Genomic DNA, 14210 nt, shown 5'->3' with positions numbered 1-14210 from the left:
CACTGCACTGGGCACATGACCATGAGACTCTCTGCCAGGCGGCCATAAAAATTAATATACAATTGCTTTAACGTAATGTTCCATAAAATATTGTTGCCAAAACCTCCACCCTTGGAAAAATACTTTACTGGAAGAAGAGTTTAATCTTGTTTGCTGGTGAGATACTGTACATGGGGCTAGGGTAGGGAATGGCAAATACACATACAATGAGAAAAATAAATCCCAAAGAAAAAACAGCTCGTTGTCTAATTGTTCATTTGTCTCTCGTCCTTTTGGAATAATCTTTCCCTTGAGACTAAAAATGGCACTATAATGTCTGATGTCTGCTTAGGACTGGCTGATGTCCAAAGCATTAAAACCAGAGCGCTTATTTAACCCTTACAATTCTTCCCCCAACGTAATGCAACATTTATAGGAACCTGCTCTGTGTTGTTTACTGGCAATGTGGTGCTCAAGTCAGAAATTATTTTTTCTCAAATTGTAAAAGTCTTTATGGAATTGTAGATCTTACCCGTTTTAGTAAAGTGTATACCTACCATAAAGAAGCACTCTTCCCATCAAAATGTTTATCCTCTTAATATATTGCAGTCAAAGGGATAATGGAAGGGGAAGTAAACACTAGGGAAGTGGGGAGTGGAGACCCCTAGACAGATCTAACGTCACCCTGTTCGTCCTATCGTCCCTATATCGGTTCCGCACCTATCGCCGAGCAGGATACATAATCCCTGCCTGACCCTGGCGATAAGCCCTTCATCGGGGGAAGGACAGGATGTGCACTAGTCAATCTTCACTACCGCTAAAGACAACTGGGATAGACATATGAAACATGGGAATACTTAGCTTGAGAAGACTCAGGGAGAAACACCAACGTCCTCCAAACTCCAAAAAGGACAATAGCCGACTGCTACAGCTCCAAGCCTCAACAGTGAAATGGAAATAACACCCACAACTCCCAACAGAAAGTTGGGAGTTATAAACATCCAGATCCAGTTGACACCATTAAGGCCGGGGGAGGTGGACACTAGCCTGCAAGGCCAACCACTGAGACCTTCTGCAGCCAGATGCAATGCGACTGTCTGCAGCCCCAGACACACCCATGACATTTCCATTAGGTCTATGGCATAATGTTATTAAAAATAGACTAGCTGTATCCTTCTAAGCTCTATGTAGAAACAGGGAGTCTCTTTTCTCTGCATGAGTCATCATTAGAACCACAATTCTATATCACTGCAAAGTCCCTGGCAGCGGGGAGGAGCAGATCAGCTGGTTTGGAGTTGAAGAGGGGAATGATAAATGCATGGACAAATGACTTCCTGGTTCTACATAGAGCAGAGAAAAGAGAAGATAGAAAGGGTAAAAAGGGTAGAAATGATAAAAGAGCAATTGTAAGTAGACGGTGCTATATAAAATGATGATTGGAATATACAAAGAGGATACAAACTTTGATGAGAGGGCTTCTCTAATACCTATTGATAAGTTCACGTTTTGTTTTTGCCCTACGTTTAGCTTGTTCTCCATGAAAGTTCCCATTTGGCATCTGTCACCATGTTGGTGACAGATGCAACTGTAAATGGCCTTATAATAAAGTTGGGAGCTCCAATGGGGGGATGAGACACAATTGCTTTCCCAAATCAATTGGGAGATTCCGAAGCATGGCCACCAAAAACTTCTTCCCATTAGACACAGGTTATGTGGAACAGAGGACTTGGCTACATCTTTTACCACGGTATTGATACATCAAAAACCCAGTCTCCTGGGAATGCCATGGAAGGTTAGGTGGTAATGGTCAGCATATGGACATTTATGTCACTGGAGTTTCACAAAATATGTATCCCAATTTATTTCCTCACTTTTGGCCAACTTTTTTGTCCTTTTGAGTGACTTCTTGTCAATACAAATGAAAAATGTTACATTAACATATACCAGCTAAACATATTCCAAAAGTCAAACTTTTGGATAGAGCAGATCTCATGGGCAAACGGGGAGTATACGGTTGTCAAAAAATAAGTCCAAAAATTAGGTGAACAGAGCATAAGCCATATCTAATATGCACATCTACATACTTTCTTCACGATTGAGTCATTGGACAAAGTCATGGATAAGTACAAGAGCACAGTCTTGGAGATGTTGTAATGATCCCGACCGTGATACCTGAAATCCCATGGGAAGACCTACTGGCATTGACCTACTAAAAATAACTAGAAAGCAATCTACATATTTTAGGATAAGTTACATATAGTCAAAGGGGAGTGTCCCTAAATGTTCTGTCACTTTCTGGACAATATTAGCCGGTGTGGAGACATCCCTGCAACTGTTAACATCTAGCAGAGAAACGGCACAGTCTAAGAGATTATACAGACGTCTGTGAAGCTTGGTCCAAACACGGACCTCAATGCATGGACTGTCCATGGGTCTCCCAACCCGAACTCAACATCCTCATATACTGGATAGCTATTATGCTGCCAAGCGTGGGTTGGAAGACCTTAGATGGTCCATGCATTCTGGTGTTTGGACCAAGTTTCATGGACGTCTGCATGATCTCTTCGACTGTGCCATCCCACCAGGGCATTGAGAAGCCACTGAGGACCAGACTTTTGGACCAATCATACAAGATGGATAAATTTGTGAAGAACGTGTTCCATTTGGATTAATTTGGCACAAAAAACAGAAGAATACTACAAAACAAAAATGAAAAGCGACATCAAAAAAACTCTGTAAATCATGAATTGTTTCTGAAACACTGCACCGTTTTCAACCTATTTAGATAGGAAATTGGTGTGAGAGGGAGGACATTTATTTGCAGCCCGGAGCAGCCTCTTCTCATCACTAAATACCGGTTACAGAACATACAAAGCTGCGTGACTTGATTAAATTATGCCAAAATATTTTTGCCTCTATCTAAGGTCACACAGACATATTTTATGAATTCCTCACGTATTTCCTCCCTCTCCCACCTCTACCCACAATGTTTTTCTTAATTTTTATATTTATCTGGAAATCTCTCCCCCCTCCTTAAAGAAAAGTATAGAGCAAGGGACACAGGGAGCTATAAGTTAGAAGTTTGCATTGCCAGATGTACAGATATGTCCAGAAAGTAATAAATATGTCTGATATATGCCCAAGTGTAAGGTGACGCTTGTATCATGCAGGAAAATGTATTATTATTATGATGCTTGGGGATACATAAGAGTTCCTGTGTTATTTACTTTTCATTGTGAATTTTGTCATTGTGTCTTATTTATTTATTTTTTCCTGTTCTTGTCTCACGACAAGCAGCCTGTTTCAACTTTACATTTGTGCGGATAACTAATATGTCTAGGTTTTTTACTGTACATTCAATGTAATGTATTTTTTCCCATTTTTTTCTCCATTTTATTGCATTTTTCATGTTATTTTTTTACTTATTAAGTTTTTTTATTTTATTTTTTGCTTACATATTATATATTTTGATATATATATGGATAGATAGATAGATAGATAGATAGATAGATAGATAGATAGATAGATAGAGATATTACATTTCTTTTACATATGGTGCTTATTTTGGTTTTCTGGCATAAGCATTGTAAAAAGAATTAAATAAAATAAACTATAATATATATCTATATATATAGATAAATAGATAGATAGATATTTTCATACTTAATCATTAAAATTTTCATATCATTATACAGTATATATATATATATATATATATATATATATATATATATATATATATATATATATATTTATTTATATTTATAAGCCAGGGACAATTGTATTGAAAAATATTCATTTAAAATGCTTATTATAATATTTACAATATTTACTTAATATTTATTAAAATATAATTTCTTTTTAGTTCATTTTTCAAGTTTTTCTAAAAACGATATATATATGAAATATGTATTTATATTGTAAAGTGGCAGCTAGACAAGACTTGGACAGGAGGTATGTGTCGCGGAGATGCCAAGCCTTGATGATGAAGGACTCAGAGAAGCAAGCTCCAACACATATAGTGCTGAGAGGTGCTTTTTTATGGGTCCGGATTTTGGGTCCAGGTGTTAGGAGCGGCCATAGAACTGGATGGGACTGGCTGTTCCTTTACTTCCTGTTCCAGGTTTGGAACAGGCTACATAAGGCAGTTCAGCTGCCTCAGTCAGGGTCTGGGACTAGAGGTGGAAACACCTCTGTTGGTGTTAGTCAGATCCTGGCATGCTGTGAGTGTGTCTGAAGGGGTGAGCCTGTACATCTAAATAGTTTTTTTTACTTTTATGTCATCCCTTTGAGCCGGAAAAGGCTGTGCTTTTTTTTATTAACCTAGATGGTTTATGGACATTTAGTAAACTGCTCATTTGTTTTGAACCAAAGTACTGGATCCTTGTGTGTGCACGAGCGTCTATCAGAGAACTGATCGCTCACAAATATAATCTGAAAAATTTATAACATAATATAAATAAAATATAAAATAAATATATATATTTTTTACATTACTATGCTGCACAGAAAACCAAAAATCATATGATTGCCTGGTCTAAAGGAGCATCCGCTTTACCATACCTCCCAACTTTTGAAGAACAGAGATAGGGATAGAACATGCGGACACGCCCCAATCCACGCCCATTTACCATTTCTTTCTCCCCTGACAGGAGGAGTTGTCAGAGGGACGCTGGCAGTGAGGGATATTCAGCAGACACCCGAGACTGGGGGGCATAGACCTAAATCCAGGACTGTCCGCTGTATCCGGGACAGTTGGGACTAGAGATGAGCGGATGGATTCCTGGGTCTCTGGTCCAGGTCAGTGGTACCTGGCGGCTGGACGGGGGGGCCGTGAATCTCTTACCTGCCGGGGTCCCCGGCAGCTTTTGATGAGTCCGGGCAGCGCGGCGTCATCTGTGCGTCCGGCTCCTCTCTAGTTGGGATTATTGTCTGTTCCTTCATTCACAGTCGGAGCCGCCAGAACTTTCTCATCTTTATGTAGCGTCACTATACGACCTCTGGCTTCTGGGGTCTGTACGGCCGTGTTCACACGCTGCAGAAACACTGTGTTTTCTGTTTTCTGCAGGATCTGCCCCACCTACACAATAACAATCTTCTCCCCCTTACTTGATGCGTTTCTGGTGCAGATGTGAAGCCGCGTTTTTAATGTGTTTTATAATCCAGAAAAGCTTTGATTCTGCACTTAATAAAGTATCTGCAGTTTTTTACATGCACTTTTTAGGCTCCAGAGAAAAATAAGCAGCAAAACCGCACAGTACAGTAGAGTCTTTAGACCACGGAGGGCGCAGTTTTCATGAAATCACATCCACTTTGCTTGGGCAGTTAAACAACAGAATTTTTGGGCAGAAAATACGCAACATTTACGCTACATGTGGACACGGTCTAAATTTCCAAGGAAAGTGGATCTGATCCCATGAAAGCTCCTCTCTGTGGCTTGAAGACATTGCTGAACTTTGCGGTTTTGGTGCATTTTATCTCTGTAGATGGAGCGGCCCCCAAACGCAGGGCAGCGGGGTACTCGGTACCGGGTCTCTCGGTTCTGAGGATGTCACGGTGGCCCGACCCGGTCCGTGGCCCTGCTAAGGGGCGCCCAATAAAAAGGTGTAGGTTGCGGTAAATAACGAGGACACAGGGTTGCAGTCTCTTTACCTCTTTACTGAAGGCTTCGGCATCCGCAATCCAGAGTACGGTTAACAGAGCTGGCTGAGACCGGCCGGTCCGAAGGCACATCCAGAGTTCCCTTTGCAGGTGGAAATCAGTAGCCTACTGCTGAGCACCACGGGATAGTCCTCACAACTGTCGTGTGTGTTTATGTTCTTTCTCTCCGTCCCCCAGATGATATGGATAGGACGCACCCGTATGACGGGGTAGGCCTGGAGCTATTTTATAGGGACCCTAGAGATGCCCCTCTCCCACAATTGCCTCCGTTGTCTTCATTAGGTGATTTAGGTGAGGCAGCCAACCTAAAGTCAACTGCCCTGTGGTTGGTTTGAAGTAATGCGTGGAGCCCAATACTTCCTCGGCGTTCCGGCCACCGGCTACGCGCCTCAGTAGGATGTTGCCGATCTCGGGGCACGACTCCTACTGGTTCTATCGCCTTTGTGCTGTGATCTCGTTTCTCCCTTCTCCACAATATACTTCGCTTCGTGTCCTTTCTTAAGATACCGCCGCAATGAAGTGCAGGCGCGGCTCCGTAACGAACTGTCCTTTTGCTAGGCCACTGTCAGGATCCCACCCCTGACAGGGACCCCCCTGAATCTTCCCAAGTACCGCTCTTCTCTCACTAGATGTTACCTGGGCAAAACCCAGTCAGCTTCTCTCTAACTTCCTATCCAGCCCCCAGTTTTACCAGAGTGTGAGGAGTGGCCTAATACATAGAACCTTTTGCTCCCCCTGGTGGCCAGAGTGTGAAGTGTAATGTGTGACTGTGATACCTGGTCAGGTGAACTCCTTTAGTGCCATCAGATGTACCATCACTCCCCTTAGTGGCAGAGCGACATTACTGCAACGACCAGGACTCTGGGGCGCTGCATAGATTTCTTCAGGAAAAAAAAAACGCCGTTACATTTTTAAGGTCAGAATCAAAACTTCTTTGCTATTAAAAAAGAGTTAGAAATTCTGCTTCATATCTGCCCCGAAATTGCATCAAATAAGTGGAAAATGTCTAAAATAAACACAGCAAACACGCAATAATCGAATAAAATTGTTCTTACATTATGTGGTGCGGTCACCTGCAGAAAAAAAGCAGCACAAAGAACGCAGCATTTACGCTACGTGCGATCACGGCTTCAGCTTTACAGTTTGATTAATTTTTTATGTGTTTAATGGTGAAAAAATATCAATCTCGCCATTTTTTACTCCATTTACCAATTCCCACAAATAATCTGAGCGCTGTGTTGTGTGGATCGTCATGTTTGCAGAGACACCAAATATATCCGTGTTATTTTCTGGTTTGTGTTGTTCATTATTTAAAATAAAACCGCATTAAAAATGACATTTCTTTCATTATCAAGTGTTTTTAATTTTTTAGCAATTTTATAGGATGAAAAAAATCTCTTATTCTCCCTCTAGAGTACAAATACATAGAAATACAGGGCTGTGTCCAATGCATCAGTATAATCTGCCTGTGGAGTCAGAGTCTGCAATGCAGATCAAGTATACATAATTCTCCCCAATACATCACCAGAGCTTGTGGCTCAGTAGCTTGAGCTCCTGCCTGCAATGTTAAGGTTGTAGGTTTGAGACCTGGGGTGACTCTCACAAAAAAGTAGAAATAGGAGAGCCTGTTTGTTGGGCTCTCCATGCATAGACTGTGACTGCGACACATGCAGCTGCGGTGCTGATCATCGGGAGCGCTCCAGGTATCTTGGATCCCAAGGCAGCTTCTTTGGTTAGCGCTATAGCTTGTCAAATGAGGAACGAGACGACTATGTTTTCTGTTTGCCTTTTGTAGCTGACTGAGTTATCTGTTAACTGAGACTCTGTCAGTGAGTTTGTCATAACTTTCTGATGGGAAGTTTGTAACTCTTTTACCTCTTTATTTTTGAGCTCCTCTGAACTGATCTATGACCACAGACCACCTCAAAGTTGAATGTGGCGGAGAAACAGATCCTGTAAAAGCAAGACGGTGCAACATTTTTGACGAAACCCAATTGCAAAAATAACTTTTAGCCTCCAATACATGCATTTAAGCGGAAAAAAAAGTTGACAGCCCCTATGGTCTCGCTGCTCAAAGGTATTGAATCTTAGAGATTAAATTCTGATCCATTTCTTTCATTATGGTACGCATCCATTTTTATGCATCACTTTTTCTAATTGTGTTTTTCTTCATTCCAGGGTATATTAGTCACACAGAAATGTCTAGATATACAAAAAATACATTATAATTTGAATGTAAAAAGACCAAGGACAGGGAGGACTATTCTGGACGTCTGAAGGAGACCTTTGAAAAGCCAAAGTAGGACAGATAATATATAGTTCAGCTGTGTATAATTGTGTGTTTTGCTCCTCGCCACCTCTCCCTCGTCACATTTTCCTTTTAACTGTAGATGAATACGAAGTCGGTAAATGCCAACCTGTCTGGGAGTTGCTGCTGTGTCCTTGGGGTGACTTTTGTTAATCATACCTTGCCTTTTCTTTTTGCTGTGGTTTTTAAGGAAGTCCATAGAAATTAAAGTGAACCCATCATCAGGATTTTGCTAAGTAAACTACAGTCAGTGTCAGGTTGGCATCATTACACTGATTAGAATGATACCTTTGTTGATGAAATCAGTCTTGTGGTTCTTGTTCATTTTGTGTTAGAAATTTTCAGTTAATGTGATTCTCGTGTTTCGGGGTGGAGCCCTCACAGGCTTACAATTTACAATCTTCCATTTATGCCAGAAGAAACAACCTCCCATGTCTTTGTTTTGGCTCAGGTAGAACGTTACCACTGCAGATAATGATTGGCTGCAGCTATCACTTGACATCCCCCATCAGAAGAGGTACTCAGGAGACCAGTAGGGAACACCAGCACTAGTACGCAGGAGTGATGGGAGTTATTCTTAAAATATGCAGATAGCTTTTTTTCAGAGTGGAAGAAGACTTGAACCCTAGCGCCACCTATTCTAAGTACCAATCCAAAAAATCAATATCAATTCTTTAAAGGGCTTCGTCACATGACTTAGGCTATAAAGCCAAACCAGAAACTCCATTTGCAGGACACGTGTTTCAGGATATTTGCCCCTCATCAGTGCAAAATAGTAGAGAAGTAGCCTGTATGGGTGAGTGAGCTCTGACAGGGGCTCCAAGGGGTAAAGTTTCTCTTTGTGGAGAGTGCCAAGTTGGCTATTTGGCAACCCCTTTGAATCCCTATGTTTACCCCCAGTGAAACCTTCTTTGCCGACGCCATTCCTGTGGTGCCTCTTCCGAGGATCCCTGTGGCCAATCAGCGTTGACTTCTCTCTTCTCTGTGGACATAACTGACATCCAGAGGAAGTGAAAGAGCAGCAGCATCTCACACTCCCTATGGATGTCTTGATTTGTCCAAAGGAGGAAAGAAAGCATAAAGCCAGCACTGATTGGCTGCAGGGATTGCATGACATAGCAATGTCACACAAGCCCTGGGAGAGCCAGTACTCGCAGCGCTGGAACGACACCGGAGGCGAGTATAAATTTTATAATTTTACTGGGTAAAAAATAAGGAATAGGAAGCGGTTGTCCGAGTAGTGGCCAACCCCTTTAAATTCCCAGTGGAGCACTGCATGTGACCTATTTTTTTTAATTGCAGCTGTAAATCCCTTTAATAAGATTATAATTTTACACTGAAATTTTTCTAGTATTTCAGAATGATTCTTAACATACTGTATCTTATGACCTAGATGCTGGGGTACTTAGTATCCATCTGCTAAACCTCTGTGCTATGACCTACCATGTTTTTGGAGATACTGTTAATGTAGCATTCAGGTGCCGCCATCTAGTGGTCTAAATGGAAATTACTACATGGATTCAGAAATTAACAAATTGGGGGTCACATATCAGCAGTGATTTGTATCATACTATCAAAAAAGAAAGCATCTTTTTGAAAAGTTTTAGGCAGCTGTGGAAAATATGCTGCAGAATAAGTACCGTATTTTCCGGCGTATAAGACAACTTTTTAACCCCTAAAAATTGTCCCAAAAGTCAGGGGTCGTCTTATACGCCGGGTACGGCGTGTGCAGGGAGCGATCCTGGATGTTCCCAGGGTCTGAAGGAGAGGAGACTCTCCTTCAGGCCCTGGGATCCATATTCATGTAAAAAATAAAGAATAAAAAATATGGATATACTCACGTGACCGCGACGTCATCGAAGGTCCTTCACTCTCTGCATTCTTAGGAACGGAGGCAGACGCTTGCAGCTGTGACAAGCAGGGTTCATCGGAGGGGTGAGTATATCCATATTTTTTATTTTTATTCTTTATTTTTTACATCAATATGGATCCCAGGGCCTGAAGGAGAGTTTCCTCTCCTCCAGACCCTGGGAACCACACGCCGTATAAGATTACTGGGCGTATAAGATGACCCCCATCTTATACGGCGGGCATATCTCAAATTCCATATTTTATATGGAAAAGTCGGGGGTCGTCTTATACGCCCAGTCGTCTTATACACCAGAAAATACGGTAGCTTTCAGGAGTGGAAGCGTTAATAGTTTATATTTACTAATTAAAAAAATGCAAAGTGAATACACAAGAGACGCCTAAATTACAGTGGCATGTAAAAGTGTGGGCACCCCTGGTCAAAATTACTGTTATTGTGAACAGTTAAGCATGTTGAAGATTAAATCATCTCTAAAAGGCCTAAAGTTTAGGATGACACATTTTCTTTGTATTTTTATAAAAAAAAAATATATATTTTTCATCTTTACATTTTAAAAATTACAAAAAGGAAAATGGGCTCATGCAAAAGTTTAGGCATCCTGCATGGTTAGTACCTAGTAGCCCCCCTTTTAAAACTATTATAGCTTGCGAACGCTTTTTGTAGCCAGACAAGGGTTTTTCAATTCTTGTTTGAGGGATTTTTTTCCATTCTTCCTTGAAAAATTCTTGCAGTTCTGTGTGATTCCTGGGTCGTCTTGCATGCACTGCTATTTTGAGGTCTAGCGGCAGATTTTCAGTGATGTTCAGATCAGGGGACTGCGAGGGCCATTGTAAAACCTTCAGCTTGCGCCTTTTGAAGTAGTCTATTGTGGATTTTGACATGTGTTTAGGATCATCATCCAATTGTAGAAGCCATGCTCTTTTCAAATTCAGCTTTTGCATCAAGAATTTTTTTAAATTTCATTGAATTATTATTATTATTATTTATTGTTATAGCGCCATTTATTACATGACGCTTTACATGTGAGGAGGGGTATACATAATAAAAACAAGTACAATAATCTTAAACAATACAAGTCATAACTGGTACAGGAGGAGAGAGGACCCTGCCCGCAAAGGCTCACAATCTACAAGGGATGGGTGAGAATACAGTAGGTGAGGATAGAGCTGGTCATGCAGCGGTTTGGTTGATCAGTGGTTACTGCGGGTTGTATTGAATCCATTCTTCCCTCTACCTGTGAAATATTCCCCATCCCGTTGGCTTCAAGACAACTCCAAAACATGATTGATCCACTCCCATGCTTAATGGTTGGCGAGATGTTCTTTTTCTGAAATACTGTGTCCTTTTTTCTCCACACATACCTTTGATCATTGTGGCCAAAGAGTTCTATTTTAACTTCATTGGTCCACAGGACTTGTTTCCACAATGAATGTTTAGATGTTTTTTTGCATACTTTTGAAATTTTACGGTGAGAATGCAGGAGAGGTTTTCTTCTGATGACTCTCATGAAGGTTGTATTTGTGCACGTGTCTCTGAACAGTAGAACAATGTGCCAGAACTCCAGAGCCTGCTAAAACTTTCTGAAGGTCTCTTGCAGTCAAGCAGTGGTAATGATTTTCCTTTCTAGCAATAGTCTCACTGAAATTTTGCTTCATCTTCCAGACCTTATCTTGACCTCCACTGTTCCTGTAAACTGACATTTCTTAATTACATTTTGAACTTAGGAAAGGGCAACTTGAAAACGCTGTGCTATCTGCTTACAGCCTTCTCCTGCTTTGCTGGCCTCCGCCATTTTCATTTTCAGACTGCTAGGCAGATGCTCAGAAGAACCCATGGCTGCTGTTTTTTTGGCACAGGGTTAGAGAAGGCTGAGTTTTTATAAAGCTGGGAAATTTGTTTTACCTGGCCTTTCCTAACGGTGATAGTGAACAAGCCATAACTCTAACGGGCTAAGTGAGGTCTGAAACATTGGTCAAAGTTATCTCTGAGCATACAAATCTCCAAGGGTGCCCAAACATTTGCATAAGCACAATTTCCTTTTGGTAATTTTTAAAATGTTAAAAAATTATATATATTTTTTTCCTAAAATACAAAGGAAATGTGTCCTCTTTATCTTTAGGCCTTTAGGAGATGATTTCATCTTCAACTTGCTTAACTGTTCACAATAACAGTAATTTTGACCAGGGGTGCCCAAACTTTTACATGCCACTGTACATCAATATTTGGTGACCAACCAAATCAGTTTTTCTAGGTTCACTTGCACAGTTTTTGATGGAATTCGGCAGGAAGACAGCCAGTCTACCGCTAGCCACTGGTCTCCCCATGTTACGCACAGTATAGGACAGACTAAGTGCAACACAAAGGGATAAGGGAAGGGGAATCAAACACTAGGGAAGGGGGGAGTGGAGACCCCTAGACAGAGTTAACGTCACCCTGTCTGTCCCATCCTCCCTATATAGGTTCCACACCTATCGCCGAGCAGGATACCTAATCCCTGCCCGACCCTGGCAACAAGCCCTGCATCGAGAAGGGAAGGATGAGCGCTAGTCAATCCCCACTAATACTAAAGACAGCTAGGATACACAAAACAAGGGAACACTTAGCTTGAGTAAATTCAGACAGAAACACCGTCGTCCTTCAAACTCCAAGAGGACACTAGCCGACTGCTGCAGCTCCAAGCCTCAATAGGGAAGTGCATTAGAAAATATCAACTGCGCTTGCCAGCATCAAGCAGGAAGTATATCAACACTCAGGTCCAGGTGTGGCCATTAGCGTAGGGTCAGGTAGCCACTCTTCTGCAAAGCAAACTACTGAGACCTTCTGCAGACAGATGCAGTGCAACGGTCTGCAGCCTCTGACACATCGGTGACACCCCAACTCTGGACTGGTGACCCACATTGACCCAGAAGTGGTCCCCAAAATCAAACCGTTTGTCTACCAGCTCATTGGCTTATATAGCATCACGTCAGCTCCCTGACGGTCAGAGTAATAGCAAGAACAGGCTGAGAAATTACTGAAATTCCAGAACAAACGTGGAGGGTGGATTGTTCTTCAGGATATCAAGGTTAGAATGTCTGAGACTTGTAGACCTTGTGGAATAAAGTCTATACAAATATCACCAGAGGACATTTGGTCCTCCATGAAGCCCTCACGACTGCTTATTTACTCTCATACATGGATCTACCCAGATGATGAAAACACTTGGACTGTAAGGTACAGATCTGGCCAAATTATTTAACCTTGAAGAAATGTAACATCAGGTTGTTCGTCCTCCATAGTGAGAAGTCGTTATTTATCTGCCACTAATGAAATGTTCTTCTCCATTTTTGCTCTACAAGTCTGAGGCCGATGAATGGGGGAATGACACCAATGCCATGGAGTATGCCTTGAAAATGGCGTAAATCAGGATGTCTACAAGATTGCTATTTATCAAGCGGACCCCCATGAAATTGACTTTTCTATAGCGTATAAATACCGCACGTTCTTTTAAAAAATATCCTCAATGAAAGAACAATTCATGTATCTTCTGTGACCTCCATATTGTGCCGTTTCTGGAAATGTATGACCACCCAACTACTAGGTGTCACTTTCCTCTTTGTAATGCAGTGAGCTCCTACACAAGCCACATGTTATCGCACTGTTGTGAAATGATGGGAAAATTCATTATAGCATTTGTGCCGCTTTTTATTCTGGATTTTGTTATTTTTCATTTCATGTATGTGAACGTAGCCCAAATGTCTACAATGAGTCTGTTGCATAACTGATACGAATGGAAGCAGGGGGTCCCCCCTTGTTATAGTTGGGGCCTTTAGGTCCCATTTTGTTCAATTTTAGGATGGAAATTAAAAACCCCAATATTTGCAGTGGATTTTTCTGATGCATACTTTTTGTCCATGGAGCTGAGTGAGGTCTAGTTTATTTTTCGTTGGCAGCTGATGCTTTTAATGATACCATTTTGGGGTACATATACCGTAATTCATTTTTTGCTGTATTTTTTGGGGGGGCGGGGAAGTGCTGTGACAGAAAAATGGCAATTCTAGCCTTTCAATTTTTTTTAACCTATGGCCTGATTTAGAGGTGTAGCTAGGGTTTTGGTTCAGGGGGGCGAAGCTTCTGAGTGGCCCCTAACCAGGTAACCCTGATGATTACAACTGGGTGACGCACCCTAATAGTGGAGGAGAACCTCAGCAGATGACAGCCTGTTACTGAAATGAATCTCTATATAAAGACCAATATGGATATTACCGCCATATGGTCAGTGTAGATACCAGTCCTACAGAACATATAACAGATCACAGCACAGTTATAGATAATGTCTTACCGCTGACGTCCTTTCTGATGGAATCGTTCACTTTTCCCGTCTTTTCCATCTGGCCCAGACCATCATGACAA

General features: G+C 41.5%; 1 long non-coding RNA gene across 1 annotated transcript; it reads left to right on the top strand.

Annotated features, from left to right (window-relative positions):
• Positions 1-4639: 4639 nt before the first annotated feature.
• On the top strand, positions 4640-13321 carry LOC143768610 (uncharacterized). The gene is made up of 3 exons (XR_013213964.1): positions 4640-4779; positions 7819-7939; positions 13157-13321. It is a non-coding gene; the product is annotated as an uncharacterized LOC143768610 (long non-coding RNA).
• The last annotated feature ends 889 nt before the right edge of the window (positions 13322-14210 follow it).

This window comes from Ranitomeya variabilis, chromosome 4, assembly GCF_051348905.1.
Source record: "Ranitomeya variabilis isolate aRanVar5 chromosome 4, aRanVar5.hap1, whole genome shotgun sequence".
NCBI classification, from domain to species: Eukaryota; Metazoa; Chordata; class Amphibia; order Anura; family Dendrobatidae; genus Ranitomeya; species Ranitomeya variabilis.
Note: the sequence above shows the minus strand (reverse complement) of the source record. Positions and strands in the feature narration are given on the sequence as shown.